Source organism: Pleurodeles waltl, chromosome 6 (genome assembly GCF_031143425.1).
Source record: "Pleurodeles waltl isolate 20211129_DDA chromosome 6, aPleWal1.hap1.20221129, whole genome shotgun sequence".
NCBI lineage: Eukaryota > Metazoa > Chordata > Amphibia > Caudata > Salamandridae > Pleurodeles > Pleurodeles waltl.
The window spans coordinates 1,006,665,600-1,006,680,283 of record NC_090445.1 but is presented as its reverse complement, the minus strand read 5'-3'; the positions used below and the strand labels follow the sequence as shown (position 1 = coordinate 1,006,680,283).

The following is a 14,684-nucleotide window of genomic DNA, read 5'->3' as shown; positions in this document are numbered from 1 at the left end:
AGGTAGTGCCACTTTACTAGGGAATTTACAAGTAAATTAAATATGCCAAATGGGTATAAGCCAAACTTACTATGTTTTAAGGAGAGCGTGCCAGCACTTTAGTACCGGTTATCTGTGATAAGTGTGCAGAGTCCTTAGGACAGCTAAAATGAATCAGCAAAACAGGAGATCTGAAAGCAAAAAAGTTAGAGGGAAAACCACATCAAGGATGCCAGGCCTAACTTTCAGCTAGTGTCTTCTTGGTGTTAAACTAAACACCTCAACAAAAGCCATTTTGCGGATCTTCTCTTTCACCTCCTGAGACAAATTCTATGCCAATTGATCTGTAGGTGAAATAACTAAATCTGATACTTAGGCAGGATTATACTCATGCTTCTTTTCACTGTCCTTGTATTCTAGCTCCCCCAAGTTGGACGGTGTGGCCAGAAAGCACAGCTGTTGTCAAGAGTCCCTGACCCACAAGGCCTCTGGACCGAGCTAGTAATTTCTGCCCCATTCCTACTTGCCACCTGATTGCCTGCTTGGATTGCAGGTCAGCCTGGCTGCAGCTTATCACCTTCGAGTAAAGCTATTAAATTCCTCACAGTGGCAAGGCTTCTACAGCACGCATGACAGAGCTGCCTGCATTAGTGCATGAAGCTATACCACTGAGCTTCGATAATCATGGCAGTATCTTCGTCAGACTAGGAACTAGATTATTTTGCTTTGGTCGGCACACTGTGGTCGCAATCACTGAAATTGCCCATGTGAAGGATTACTCCCAGTGAAGGCCACGGTAAAAGAGACTGATAGAATGGGTTCTGTTATAGCAGCCACCTGGAATAAAGTTGGTACTGACGAATTGGTTACTCCCGTGGACACCATCTTACTGTCTGACTTGCTGTGAGTCTGTTTTCTAGGCCTCTTTGAAACATAGTGAAAGATGCCTTGAGAGAACACAACCTCCTAGAACAATCCATGCTAGAAATCCACTCAATGATAGAAGCTGAGCTTTAGTCAGAATTTGCAATGGAGACCGGAAAGACTTCAGCAAAGCTACCAATTTTTAAATTGAATTTAATCTCCCCGTCACCTGCGCAATATCAGGGTAATTCCTTCTTGAGCGTCCCTCTTCATCTATTTCCTCTATTTCACGAGCTAATGTTGTTCGTAGAACTTGTATTATTGTGCTTTTTTTTACATTTTATTTCACCCTTTAATTCACTTTGACATCCCAAATAGACATGCGGACTAAATGCTGATTTTGCTTAATTTCACACAAATTTAGCAACATTTTAAATAATTATGCAAATGAAATAAAGCTAATTTTGCACAACCCTAACAATGAATGCTTAGCACAGTTACCATTGTGCTGCCACAAGCACCTATGCACGGGAGGTACTGCATGAATATATATTCTTTACTTCCTTGATAATCCTTGCAGAGTGAAGTTTGCAATGAGAAGTCAAATACCCAAAAAACAAATAATGAGCCAATGTGAAAAATAGGACACCAGTCCCACAAGCAATGTGTTACAAAATAACTAGTGGCGGGAAATGTGGAAAGAATAGATTCACTAATTGGCAGACTACCCCTGCTGGATCATATCAGCTAGCAAAAGCAATGTAAAAAAGACAGACTTTAAATTTCAGGCAATGCTATGAAACAGACAAACACAACCACCCTTGGGCTACCTTCTCCACCACTCAGCCTCTTCTACCTGCCCACACTGATCCATGAACCCTCAAAGGTAGGAGGCAGATAATGGTCAAGGAGGACAGTCAGGTTTACTGATTCTTGGCCAGCAACTTGAATGGATTCGCAACGCCACCCCACAGCCATTTCCAGCTACTGTGAGAAGCCCACTTTCGTGGGGTCGCTTCCCCTCTGCCTCCTCTCCTGTAAATGTCCCATCAGTCATTGCGGGTGTGCCTCCACATAGCCAGTCCCGCTCCTATTGATAGCATCCCTCAAAGTTTGGGTGTCCTTTGAAGTAGGAGTGCTTGGAGGACTTGCGCATGACATATGATCATTTAGATAAAGTGGTCTACACCATTTTGAATGCTGTTACTGTTTGTCTAGCATTGTAAAGCAAAATATAAACCCTGTTCAGTTATTTTATAGTAGTGCAATATTTCATTTGCCCCAAGCACAAATGCAAGCTTTTCAAATGTAATTTGTTTGTCATTCATATAGTGAAAGTGTTTTCACTCATTAACAGGTAACACAGGTGTAGCAGGGGCAGCAGTGCAAGCTTTTGTAACACAACAAAAAACATTAGTACAAGAGGCAGCAGCAATAATACAAATTTCTATTTCACACAGAGCTGGTGCAGCAAAGGCAGCGTAAGCTTTTCTTCCTCAAAGAACAAGTACGAATCAAGTAGCAGTGGTGCAAGCTTACTCAGAACAAGTGCAGAAAAGTTGTAGCAAAACAAGCATTTCCTGCTGATTTTAACGCCTGCCACCACTGCTGCATCTCATACTGCTGTCATGTAATGAACTCTTGATACTATTCCCACACATATCATTTGTCATCCTGTTCTGGATCAGCTGTCATTCATGTTGTTGTCAGCCACCAATGATTTATTAGAGTGGGAAAACACCAATGAGACAGTGGAGTTACTGTGATAGCAGATCAATCTAAGAAGTACAGAAGAGTGTTACTGCTACAGCCTCAGTTGGGAAGTATATCAATTTATTAGGGTAAGGCTCCAACCACACTACTGTGGACAGTGGTGGCACAGCTAAAAAAAGAGGGGTGGCAGACAAAGATGGTGCTGGGGTGATCCCAGATGGGTCTGCCACCGCCATGGATTGTCCACTGGAGGAAGATTACAAAGATGATATGCTGGATCCAGTCTCCCCATCATTGTTCTGCGTGGAGAGAAAGGCTATGTGGAAAGACCAAGGCTGCATGCAACTTCTTCGTTTTCACCTGTGAGAAGATCCAGCTTCTGTGCTTTCACTCTGACTTCTAGAGACAGTTGAAGGATTTTTGTCAGCTTTGGCCTGTACATTTTTCTGTATCACCTCTCTATCAATGAGGTCACACATGTGCTTGTAGTGCCAGTATGATATCTCCTACCTAGTATTTCCTTCCACAAAAATATCGATGCCCTCATGCCTAGCACACCCATCATTCTCCAACTTTAATATCTATTTATCATTGATAGTTCTTTCAATCTCTTCCACACATTATTAACTCCCATGATGCTTTCTTCTACCTCACATCTCCTCTTCTTTCACCATCCTGTCACACATCTTTCACCATCCCAATCTTTCTCTTTCCTCTGAGATGCTATTGCAGTAAAAAAAAACTATACTTTGGCATAGTTTAACACGTTTTCCACTTTATAGTTGTGATGTACAGTGCATCACACATCCAAAGTTTGAAAGGTTTTAAGAAAAAATAACTTTTCTCAAGCTAAACATCTGCCTCGAGGAGGCATGCATTTTTGACAGATGTCCTGTGTACCTTTTATAGTAGATTTGACTTTGCATCAAAATCCATGAGTGGTTGTATGGGAATGACCATGTTCCATTTATTGAATGCACCCTTCCCAATCCACATCAGGATTTGCATTAGGAAGTAAATTCTAACACAAAATTTTGTGCGGGTTTCATCCATTTCATGAGGCAAAACTTGTGCAAAGTGTTAGTAAATGTCCCCTTCTCTCTCTCTCTCTCTCTCTCACTCTCTTGCATTCACCCACATAAACACATACAAGCTGCTGTTGCCAGCAATGGGTGTGTTTCTTACACTGCTGTCATCTGGTTAAGACTTCTAAACAGTGCACAAACTGTCTGTTGCGAGGCATATTGTGGCTTACCAAGAACACAGAGGGGTTTAGTGCCTGTCATTGCTTACCATTAGTTGGCTTTTCAAGTCACTCTCATTCATCTACTTATTATTCTTGTCCCAGCTTGTTAATCCAGTGTTTTCCCTCCCATAGAGCATTGCCTGTTTCATTGGCTGGCATCACTGCTTCCACTGCTTAATTATGAAGTCCTTCCTTCTTCATTTGTGTAAAGACTCCATCATAGTGCATGTGCTATGGAGCTCTTCTCTCTAAAGCACATACCCCCCTGCTCTCTGTATTACTCTCTGTTGCCTGACTGCTTCTTCCTGCCCTCCTCCCTCTCACTCTTGCCTGTGTGATTTCCCCATTGCTTTCTCCCATCCACATCCTCATGTTGCTTTCCACCAACCCCCATGTTGCTTTTACAACTGCCTTTCCCTTGTTGCTTCGTTTCCCCTCCAGCACTCCTCCACTTGTTGCATTTGTATCGCCTTTCGTGTTGCTTTGCATTGTTCTCTCTTTTGCTCAGGATCAAAGTTTACTGAGGGAAAGCAAGTGCTGGTTCCTAAAAATTAGTGTGAGTGGGCCCCACCCGAAAACATTGTCTCAAAGTAAGCACTCATTCACTGTCTCTGCGTCTGGTGAGTATTCACAGCAAGGGTTGTTAGTATTTCCCTACCTGGATGATTGCCTAATCTGGGCATATTCTTTTGGATGTAGCTCAGCAGGTAAGGGACATACTTCCATTTCATGAAATCATCCTAACCCTGTCCAAGTCTTAATCTCTGTCCAGAGTCTCCAGAACATCAGAGCAACTTTCAGAAGAGACATGTGTTAGATAATGGGGTTTCTGGTAGGCTAGGGTATGCACCTAAGGCAGGCAGAACCCACCCACTCTAGTCAGGGCAAGGGAGTTACACGTCCACGATAACCCCTGCTCACCCCCTTGGTAGCTTGGCACGCGCAGTCAGGCCTAACCCGGAGGCAATGTGTAAAGCGTTTGCACAACACACACAACACATGTGACGCAAAATGTACACCACAAAGTAAACACAACACTGAGCTATGTAAAAATAAACTGTATTGCACAAAACATAATTAGACCAACATTACACTTTAGTAATACCCAGCTACCTTAGCAGTTGTCAGAACGTTACACAAGTTACTAATACTCTGCAAGAATACGCAGTTTGTCACATTGGAACACGTAAGTACTCAGGATTCTGCAACATGAGCAGTAGTCAGGAATTACAGTAAGAATTCTATGCACTTTTCTTGAATACCTCGTAAATACCCATAAAAGGAGCATTAGAGAACATATCACAAGTCATAAAAATACATATCAGCATGTCATGCCCATAAAAGGAACATCAGCACAGTATCTGTTTTGATGAAGAAGAGGAGCATGGGGGCCCCCAGCGCTCCTATGTGCGAAACGGGGGCCACGTCGAGCTCCTCGGGGAGAGGGGCGGTCTGCCCCCTCGCTAATGCGGAAAATGGGCCCTTCCTGGGCCCCATGACCTTGGTGGGGGCCTCTCTCAGCCTCCACACGCCCTTCACAAGAGATGGGGGCCAGGCAAGGCCCAACAAGCAGATATGGGGTTGAGAGGAAGGGGCCTCCGTAGAGGCCTCCCTTCCCCGTTCTTCAGAAAATGATGCCCGGTTTCAAAAGAGGAGTGTCCCGCTCCTATGGCAGAGAATGGGGGTAGGAGGAGTTCCCCTTGCCTCCTCCCGAGTCCTGCCTCTCAGGGACGGTAATCGGACCCCTCCTGGGGCCCACAAATACACACTCGTCTGCACCCGATGTGGTGCGCGAGTGTTTCTGGTGGATTTCAGGGCCGCCACGGTGATCTGAGGAAAGTAGAGGGTGGCTGGAGGCCCGGGGGCACTCCAAGGAGTGGACCGTGCCCCGGGGGTACCGGTAGGAGCACGCTTGCTCCATTTACCTTTTTCTCGTGCCCCGGGGGCACTGGAAGGTGCGTGACACTCGTGCTTCTTCAGCAGATGACGCCCGTGTTGTGGCAGTGAATTTGGTGATGGCAAGAAGCGCTTTTGAAAGCGCTAGGGGGGGCAACCATGAAGTAAGGCACTCTCCAGAGTGCTACATGCAGAATCCCACGAAGTTGGAGCACTCTTTGTGCTCTAAATAATTACAGAGGTCAGGGGCCACGGCACCCTGCCCCTGGGAACAGGGATAGCAAAAAGGAGCACAGGGCTGGTGGGCCTAGCTACAGGCCAGCACAAGGGGTGCAGATGGTGGCAGTTCCTCCTAGTGACCAGGCAGGTCATAGGTCAGCACAGCAGCAGCAGTCCAAGGTGGTTTTCTGGTGAGTTCATTCAGCAGCGTCCTGTGTCCAGTTTCAAGTCCCAAGAATGTCCAAATAAGGTCTAAATTGTGGAGAAAATTTCCCTGTACTTATACTAAGTTTACAGTGTGTTTTACAATGGGGAGGAGAGGGGGTTCCAACCAGTTACAACTGGTTCTGGGAGTGCCCTTTCTCTCCTCCAGCACAGGCTCCAAACACCAGTGGGGGTAAACAACCCTATTGTGCGAGGCCAGGGCACAGCCTTTACAAATGCCGGTGTGCCCCGCCTCTCCCTTCTTGCAGCCCAGGAAGGCTATGCAATATGTAGATGCACCTCTGTGACACCTCCACCCTCCCTGTGTACAGGCTGTCTGAAAAGTATGCACAAAGCCCCAACTGTCAGTCTGCCCAGACGTGGATTGGAGGCAAGCTGCAAAACACCAGAGTCATAAGCACAGATAAATGCGCACTTTCTAGAAGTAACATTTCTGTAATAGTAAAAAAATACACCTACACCAGTAAGCAGCAATTCTTATCACTATCACAACCATACCAAACATGCCTACGCTACCCCTCATAAATTAGACAATGCCCCTTACACATAAGGCAGGGCATTTCCAATGCAATCCTATGAGAAGGCAGCCCTCACAGCAGTGAGACACCAAGTTAGGCTGTTTGTCACTACCAGGACAGGCCACACAACCTGGCACATGGCTGCCCATAGGACTAGCTAGGGAGTACGTTGGGGGATGACTTACATGTAGTAAAAGGGGAGTTCTGAGCCTGGCAAGTAAATTTAGATGCCAGGTCCCTGTGGCAGAAAACTGCGCACACAGGCCCGCGCTAGCAGGCCTGAGACAGGCTTGACAGGCTACTTCAGTGGGTGGCGCAAGCAGCGCTGCAGGCCCACTAGTAGCATTTAATTTACAGGCCCTGGGTATAGGGATACCACTTTACAAGGGACTTATAGGTAAATTAAATAAGCCAGTTAGGTATAAGCCAATCATACCAATTTTACCAGGGAGTCATAACGTCGGCCAACAAAGGTCAGAAAAATAAGGCAGCAAAAGGCAAAAAGTCTGTGGAATGACCCTGTAAAAGGGCCAGGCCCAACAACATGGGATGCTCTTTCTTCCTCCAAAGAGGCTAATAAATCTGAGCTATTTGCAGATGATTAGTTCAGAGTGCATCGGATATGACTGCTGTCCTTTCGCTGGTGGCTTGTGCTGATGTCCATCTTCTTCTCTTTGGCATCCATATCCTGCAATACAAGGGTCCTTTTTCAGAAGATAATGAGCCAGTGGTACCAATTTCTTCCAGCCATTGACAGGGATCTTTTATAATGGTTGGATTCCTACCAGCTTGCCAAAGTGATTCTCATTGTTCCTCTTCCCTCTGTAGAGGTTACAATGGATGACAGCTGGAGTTGTAGTACATACTGAGCGATCTTTTTGTTCAGTCTTTGGGCAATAAAGGAGCTGGAGAGTTCACCTATTTGGAAGCAGCGAGAAGCAGCACTCAGATTTCTAGACAGGCAGTCCTGAGCCAGACAGACAGCTGAGAGGAACCAGAATTCTGTGTCTCATACTCTTGCTTTAGCACACAGGTGACTGGGCAGGGGAAAATCTCCTGTCCATGTCCACTGTCTATTTTCTGACGATTGAGTATGGGCATGCATATCAACTTATATTTTAATCAAGCTCCTTGTATCTTTGCATCTATTTCTTTCCATCCAGAGAAGCTTCAGAACTCCCTGGCTGGATCTGTTTGCTCCTTCTCAGAATGCTCGTCTTTCAAGTTTCTGATTTCTTCCTCCATCTTTGGAAGCTTGAGAGATAGATGGAATGTATTTTCAGTGTCCAAGGGACCTTCTATATGCATTTCATCTACTGCCCATCTTGGGCACAGTGTGACAGAAAATCAGGGAGATCATGTGAAAGAGCTCCTGATAGCATCTGCTTGTCCCCTGTGACCTTGGCTTCTCCTTCTAAAGGAAATGGCAGTGCAGCCCTTTTAGATCTTCATACTACATCCTTCTCCTCTTAGGCCCTTAAATAAAACATTGGGATCTCTTCATCACATATCCCTGAAGGTCTGGAAATTGAGAGGGTGGGTTGAATTTCCATGGGTTGTTCCCTTGAGGTAGCCTTATCTCTCAAGCAGTCTAGATGCCAGAGCACACAAAGAGCCAGACCTAAGAAAAGTGGCGCTTCACCCAGTGAAGTACCACCTTTCTTGCGCCCCTTATTGCCCCCTAACCCACCATGTGTGCACTGTATCTACGATACGGTGCACCATGGCTGTAGTTAGGAGCTTTGCAGGATTGCGTTGCAGCTTTGCAGATTGTCAAAATAAATAACGATAATGCGCCAAAGCCCATTGATGCCCATTGTAAACAATGGTGTGCCTCCTTTTAATACCTGCTCTGAGCAGGTGTTAAAAGTGCCGGAAAAAATGATGCTAAGAAATCTCTTCGATTTCTTTGCACCCTTTTTTCGACCCCCCAAAAACAGGAACTTCCCCTGTGCATACATTATGCCTGGCACAAGCATAATGTAGCCCAAAGGGTTCTTTGAAAATTTGGCGCTGCAATTTTGACCTCATTGTGCCACCTTAACGTTAAACAAATAACACTAATGTGGCACAAGCAGGCACTAAAGCTCTTAAATCTGCCCCAAAAAGTTTATGCGAGTCACTGGAATAATTTTATTTCTTTGTGTGCTTCCAAAAACATTCAGTCATTATCTTCTGATTGGAATAGGTTCTTAAACTTCCTGAGATGGTATTATTTTGGGTTTGGCTGCCTCTTTCCTTAGAAATCAGTGGACTGTCATTGGTCTTATTAGTGGTTCTATCTCCTTCAGTTTGATTCATTAGCTGCTGTACTCCTAAGGATTTTTGACTTAGGACGTCGACTGATCCATTTTCCCATTTGCCCTTGAGGTTTTTTTTTCATCTCTTGTTCTACAGGGTCTCCTAGTTGACCCTTTTAAACTTTTTTGTACCATTTGTTTCAAGGTTTTAACTTTGAAGGATTTTTTGGGTGGCTGTCTCGTCCATGAAAATGGGACCCTTATTGTGTTGCTCTCAGTTTTTAGGGTCGAGCCTGGGTTCCAATGCGTTTGCGCATGCATTTAGCTCGTGAGACGCTTTAGTAGATAGAAAAGGGCTCGGAGCGCCGTCAATGTTTCATTAGTGTCTTTCATTGGTTCGTTGGCTTGCCTTTCAAAATCTGCTTGTTTTCATTAGTGGAAGGCACGCATATGTCGTGCCTTTTCCGGTGGTTAGCCCTCCTCGAGTGCAGTGACCAAGTACTGAAAACATGCGAGGCTCGCTGTTTCCCATCAGGTTTGTGGACTAGTTTTTATCTATTTTTAGCAGCGCGATCTCACATGGCAGAAGTCCAGCGCTTTGCACGACATCGACCCTGTTACATAGTTAATTGCACTTTCGCCGGTTATGTACATAGTTGCACTTTTGCCTAATTGCACTTTTGCTGATAGGTTTCACTACGAGTGAACTGTAGCAGCGCGATCGTGCTCTTTTTTTGCATTTTTTTTCCCTACCTGCATGCCATCTTCAACTGTCCATACGAGTGAACTGTAGCAGCGCAATCACACTGTTTTTTTCCATTTAATGTGGCAAGAAAAGTCCAGTTGGGAATTTACAACTGCTAATAGCTGTACCTCGGATAAATGCGAGACCCTATTGCATAGCAAATGCTTGTTTAGATTAGTTTCTGACCATTAAGGCCTGGTCATTCTTTCCTGCCTAATATTTTGTCCAGTGAGCATGTTTCCCATGATTGGTATTACATGTTTTTCCAGATCCTTCTTGGGAAGAAGTGGCTCTGTGGCATTCCCTAGATTTGCACTTAGCTTTATCTATTTACAAAGACAGAGCATCATCTATGAGACTTGGATTTCTTTTTCTCATCTTTTGTTTAGCCAATAAGGGCATCATCCCTCTACAGCTATTGCAAGCAAGTGTATCGGATGGACAATTGCTATGACTTACCAGGGAGCAAGAGCAAGAGTGATTCTTCCCATTCAGGTTCTGGGTCATTCAAAGAAATGTCATAGCTGCTTCCTGCACGGCTTTGAAGGGTGCCTCCATTTTTGCTGCAGCCTCTTGGGCTTCTCCCTGTACATTTATTTCTCTTTACTGTTACGAATTGGAGGTATAGTGAAAATTTCTTCTGTTTTGAGATCAGGCCAAGTATCCATATTATTGTCTACTATCAATAAACCTCACCGAGTGGGAAAAACTGTTGTATGTTTTTATGTAAACAAAAACTATATCCTATCTTACTTCATTATGAAGAAAGGAATGGTAGTGGGAATTGACTAGGGGGTAATTTTTTAATTTCTTAATGGGAATTTCCATTTCAGCAAGTCCCAGTCCTCATCATTCTCGTCCAACCTCCCTCCTTTCACTACCTGTATGATTGTTTTCTGACATATGCATTCAAGCTTGGTATGCAAGTTGGTGAACAGGCTAGTCCATCATTTATCTCTACAGAAAAGGAAGAGAAACAGGATTCCCTGTCTGGCATGTTGTGCTGGATGGAAGTTTTTATTGCATTAATATGAGTGAACGTTGTACACGTGTGATGCAGAGTCACATAAACTAAAGATTAGGACGTGGAAGACCAGGACTCTGAGTAATGAAGATCAGCACTAAATCACTAAAGTAATAATCTCCCTGCCTCGACCTTAGTGCCTTCACTGTTCTTAATTCTATTGTTCAGTCTCATCTCTGAGCGCGTTCATTTCACTTTCATCTACTTCTCTAAAACGCAAATCTTGCATACCTTCAGAGCAAAACATTGATCATTCTCAAGATAGCTCCTCCTATTTTTATTGATTGATGAGGTTTACCTGAAGCATGTTATATGCACATCTCGTCTCGGCCCCTCTAACGACTTAAGTGCTCAAGGTCACTCTTAGACTTATGAAAACACGTTTCAATTTGGATAATACATGTGGGTAGTGGTCTTGTTTCTTGGTGTTTTAAAGTTATCTGTCCTCAAACCTGTAAACATAAAACGCACCAATCCGGACAGGATAATCTTATCTAAACACTCATACCAACAATAATTTGTTCTGTATTGCTTGTTCGCATATATATAACTGCAACTTCATAGAATTATTGGCAGCTCTCCCTGTTAGCCATAGTTAAAGATATCCTTGTAATAAAGGATTCCAGAAAGATGAACGGTGAAATTGACATAACACACTTTAGAAATAAAGATAAGCCGTAGAAACTGAATTGCAGAAGTATAGATACTCATAAGCAACGAGTAACTGTGTCCTGTTGAGAACTGTTGTTACCTTCCTATTAAACGTATTTGACCACCGTGGAAAAGTGCAGGTACTTTATCTTTCAAACGAAAGAAGCCAGGTACTTAGTATCTGTGAGTACTGGCTTACTTAAAGCGGTGTGTAAGCCTGTTGCATGTCTATCTTCACAGCAGGTAAAACAGCCCATCGGGCTTCCTTTTAGACTGTGACATGAATCCTACAGGCAGCATACATGAAACTCCCCAAGCCCAAATTACTCTTCTGCTCAAGAAGCTGTCATCACAGCGGGTCAGCTTCACAGGGGCCTGAAATCTCACCTGCCAACACATTTCTCGTTCGATCGAGTCTGTCAGGAGCTCTGGAGGCAATTTATCTGACAGGTTTTTGGACGGGACTCGGGAGGCCTCGGCGCGAGTGATTCTAAGCCTGCTTGGAAAGCGAGAGAATTCGAGACGGCCTTCAAACTTGGAAAAGGCAGCGAACCGATGCTGGCAGGACCTGTCACGGGTCTCACGACATGTACCTCAGACAGCAAAAGGACATTGTTGAACGTGAGCGCGCGGGGAGGCTTATTCACCCGACATGCGCCCCATCGGATTGCTCTAACAAGTCGCTCGTTGTAGTGGGCCCCACCAGGCCTGTAAATCTGGTGATGTACGGGGATCAGGTAACAGTGCGCCACTGTTACTCACAATATTACGAATGGCAGTGCTCACAGCTGTTGAACAAATTAGGAATATTAATGGGTTTTGGGAAATCAGTGAGGTCTGGAACCAGCAGTCAAAGTGCATTAAAAAATACGGGAAATGCAATCCTGAGTACAATAGGGGGATGGGGTCAAAGTCGTGGCTAACAAGAAAAAGTCGTGGCTAACAAGAAAAAATATTATTTTGGTGGTCTTTCACCGGCAAAAAATTGCAGTGCATAATTGGTAAAAGGGCGTACCAAATACTAAGGTGATAGCCTCGAATATACTTCATACCTCTTTAAACCACTCGCAGACCTCTCTGCCCCATTATCTCTCTCTTGCAGCTTCCTCCTGTCTCCCTTTTTTCAATCTTTCTCCTTCTCCGCCTTTCCCCTTTGTGTGTCTTCCCTCTCTTGTCCTTAGTAAATGTCAGATGTGGCAAAACAAGTGCTGGTCTCCAAAAATAAATGCTGGTGGCGCAAACACCAAGTCAAATTAAGCACTGGGTAATAGTATACAAATAACACGGTGGCCCTCAAAATTGTAAACATTTTAAACAGGTGCAGGACTCAGGCTCTCATTACGTGTACGGCGGTCCCAGGACTGCTGTGGAGGAGGTAGCGGTCTCACTGTGACGGCCCCGGCAGTGAAGAGCGCCACATAATGAGCATGGCAGTGTGGTCGACTGTAAACAGCCGCACCGCCACCAGTCCTGCCAGTGCTGGCAGACAACTACAGCCGGCGGGGGCCTTCTCAGGGCCTCACACCGCCAGCTACGAGGGTGCAGACCTCTAGGGTTTTCAAGGCGGTTGCCCCCCCATGAAAACCCTGGCGATAAAGCACCCAATGACAGGAAAAAGCATTCCTGTCGCAACCACATGCCCCCCCACACCTACACACACCCATGCAGACACACACATGCACGCATACACAAACTCACACACCACAAAAATACACTTTTCTCAATCCCCCCCCCCATAAAAGTCGTCCACATACCTGGCTGGACCAAACAGCAGTCCACGTTGAGTAGATCGTCTGGTAAGGGGCAGATGACGGCAGTAATGGCCGTCGCAAACCTGACCATCACTGCCGGTGATTGTTGTCATGTGCCCCAGTCCCCCATTGGCAGCGACGGCACCCCATTGGTGGGTGTACAGCGGTGCAAATCGCGAATGGTTCACCGCCATGCAGTGACCGCTGTGCAGTAATTTGCCTCTTAATATGATGGCAGAGTCATGATGTCGTGATGGTGCTGGTGGTGGGACCGCCTCTCTCCCGCCATGGTGTTCTTTGAAATCCGACCTTATTTGGGTGTTTTACTATGTGTGACTCGTGATGCGGGGGTCAGGAGACCGCTTTCACTGGCAGTATTTTTGTGGCCGCGAACATGGCGGTCTTGCCGAAATACCAGCAAACATGTAATGAGGGCCTGAGTCTGGAATTTCACAAATGTTTTTTAAAGAAATTGCCACTGTGTGCCTATATTAAGCATAGTTACTTAGGCTGCTCCAAATAACACTGCCCTAAGGTTTTACAACTACTTCTCGATATGTGGAAAACTTGGGACTTTCAAAATGTTGATGTGGAATATCACCTAAGTGCGAATGGTGGTTGAACTCTCGAATTCACTCATTCATCCACTTCTACATTCCCTTCAGTGAGTTAAGTACACACTCAAGTGTCCGGCCTCCAGGATTTGGTCTGCTGGGATTTTGAGATTGCTGTTGTTACCTTCTGTGAGAGTGAGCAGATTGCTTTGCAAGGAAGCAAAACTTGCCCTGCTGCTGTCTGATTTGTATGTCACCTGTGATGGGGAAAGCTTGCAAGGATGCTTCCCTACCTATATTTGTCATCTGAACGAGGGATGTTTGCATTACTTCCCTCCTAGTTATACATGTTTTAGGTAAAAGGAGTGTTTCAACTGCAGAAAGAATTTATGAATGTAAAAAGAATATTTGGACAACACTTGCATACTATGCCCTATAAACAGGGATTTGTCCCTAGTATCTGTTGAGAGACCCCCGTAGTCCAGAGGAAGTTCTTGTCCGCAAAGGGGCAATATTCAAGTGCTAAAACATGTTGACACGAAGAAGAAGAAGGGTCTGTTGCTCTACGAAGGGAGTAGCCAGAAAATTAAAATAGCCCCCACTTTGTCCTGCCCTCAGATGCCATCGGATTAAGGAGTGAGTAAGCCCTACGCACCATAGACGGGGTCCCTTCATCCCACCTTCTGTCCCTTTATCTATCCATCCTTTAAGCCTTTCATGCATTCATTTATCTACTCCTCTTAGAAATGCTGCTATACATCCATCTATCCTTTCACTATTCCATCCATCCTTCCTTTAACATTCTATTAACTCTTTCATCAGTACACTCTTCCATCTATTCTTCTGCCCTTCCACTCACTTTTCCAGCCATATACCCATCGTTTTCTCATCCATTAGTTTTTAATCATTCATCATTTCACCCTCCTTCTATCAATCCTTTCATCTAGCCAGATTTCCTTTCACCTATTCATTCAGCGTTTCATCATCATTCCAGTCAGTCTTCACCCATCCATGCTATACGCATGTGGGTTTACACTTCGTCCACCAGTCATTTCATCC

General features: G+C 44.9%; 1 protein-coding gene and 1 long non-coding RNA gene across 3 annotated transcripts in view; one reads left to right on the top strand and one right to left on the bottom strand.

The window, feature by feature from the left end:
• The window catches only part of LOC138300494 (uncharacterized), a 184,509-nt gene extending 171,309 nt beyond the window's left edge, over positions 1–13,200 (bottom strand). The window contains exon 1 of the long non-coding RNA XR_011204949.1: positions 13,075–13,200. This is a non-coding gene — a long non-coding RNA (uncharacterized lncRNA). The remainder of the gene's footprint in view (positions 1–13,074) is intronic.
• Positions 1–14,684, top strand: part of MMEL1 (membrane metalloendopeptidase like 1) — an 892,805-nt gene that overhangs the window by 386,996 nt on the left and 491,125 nt on the right. The gene's annotated exons all lie outside the window — the stretch shown is intronic.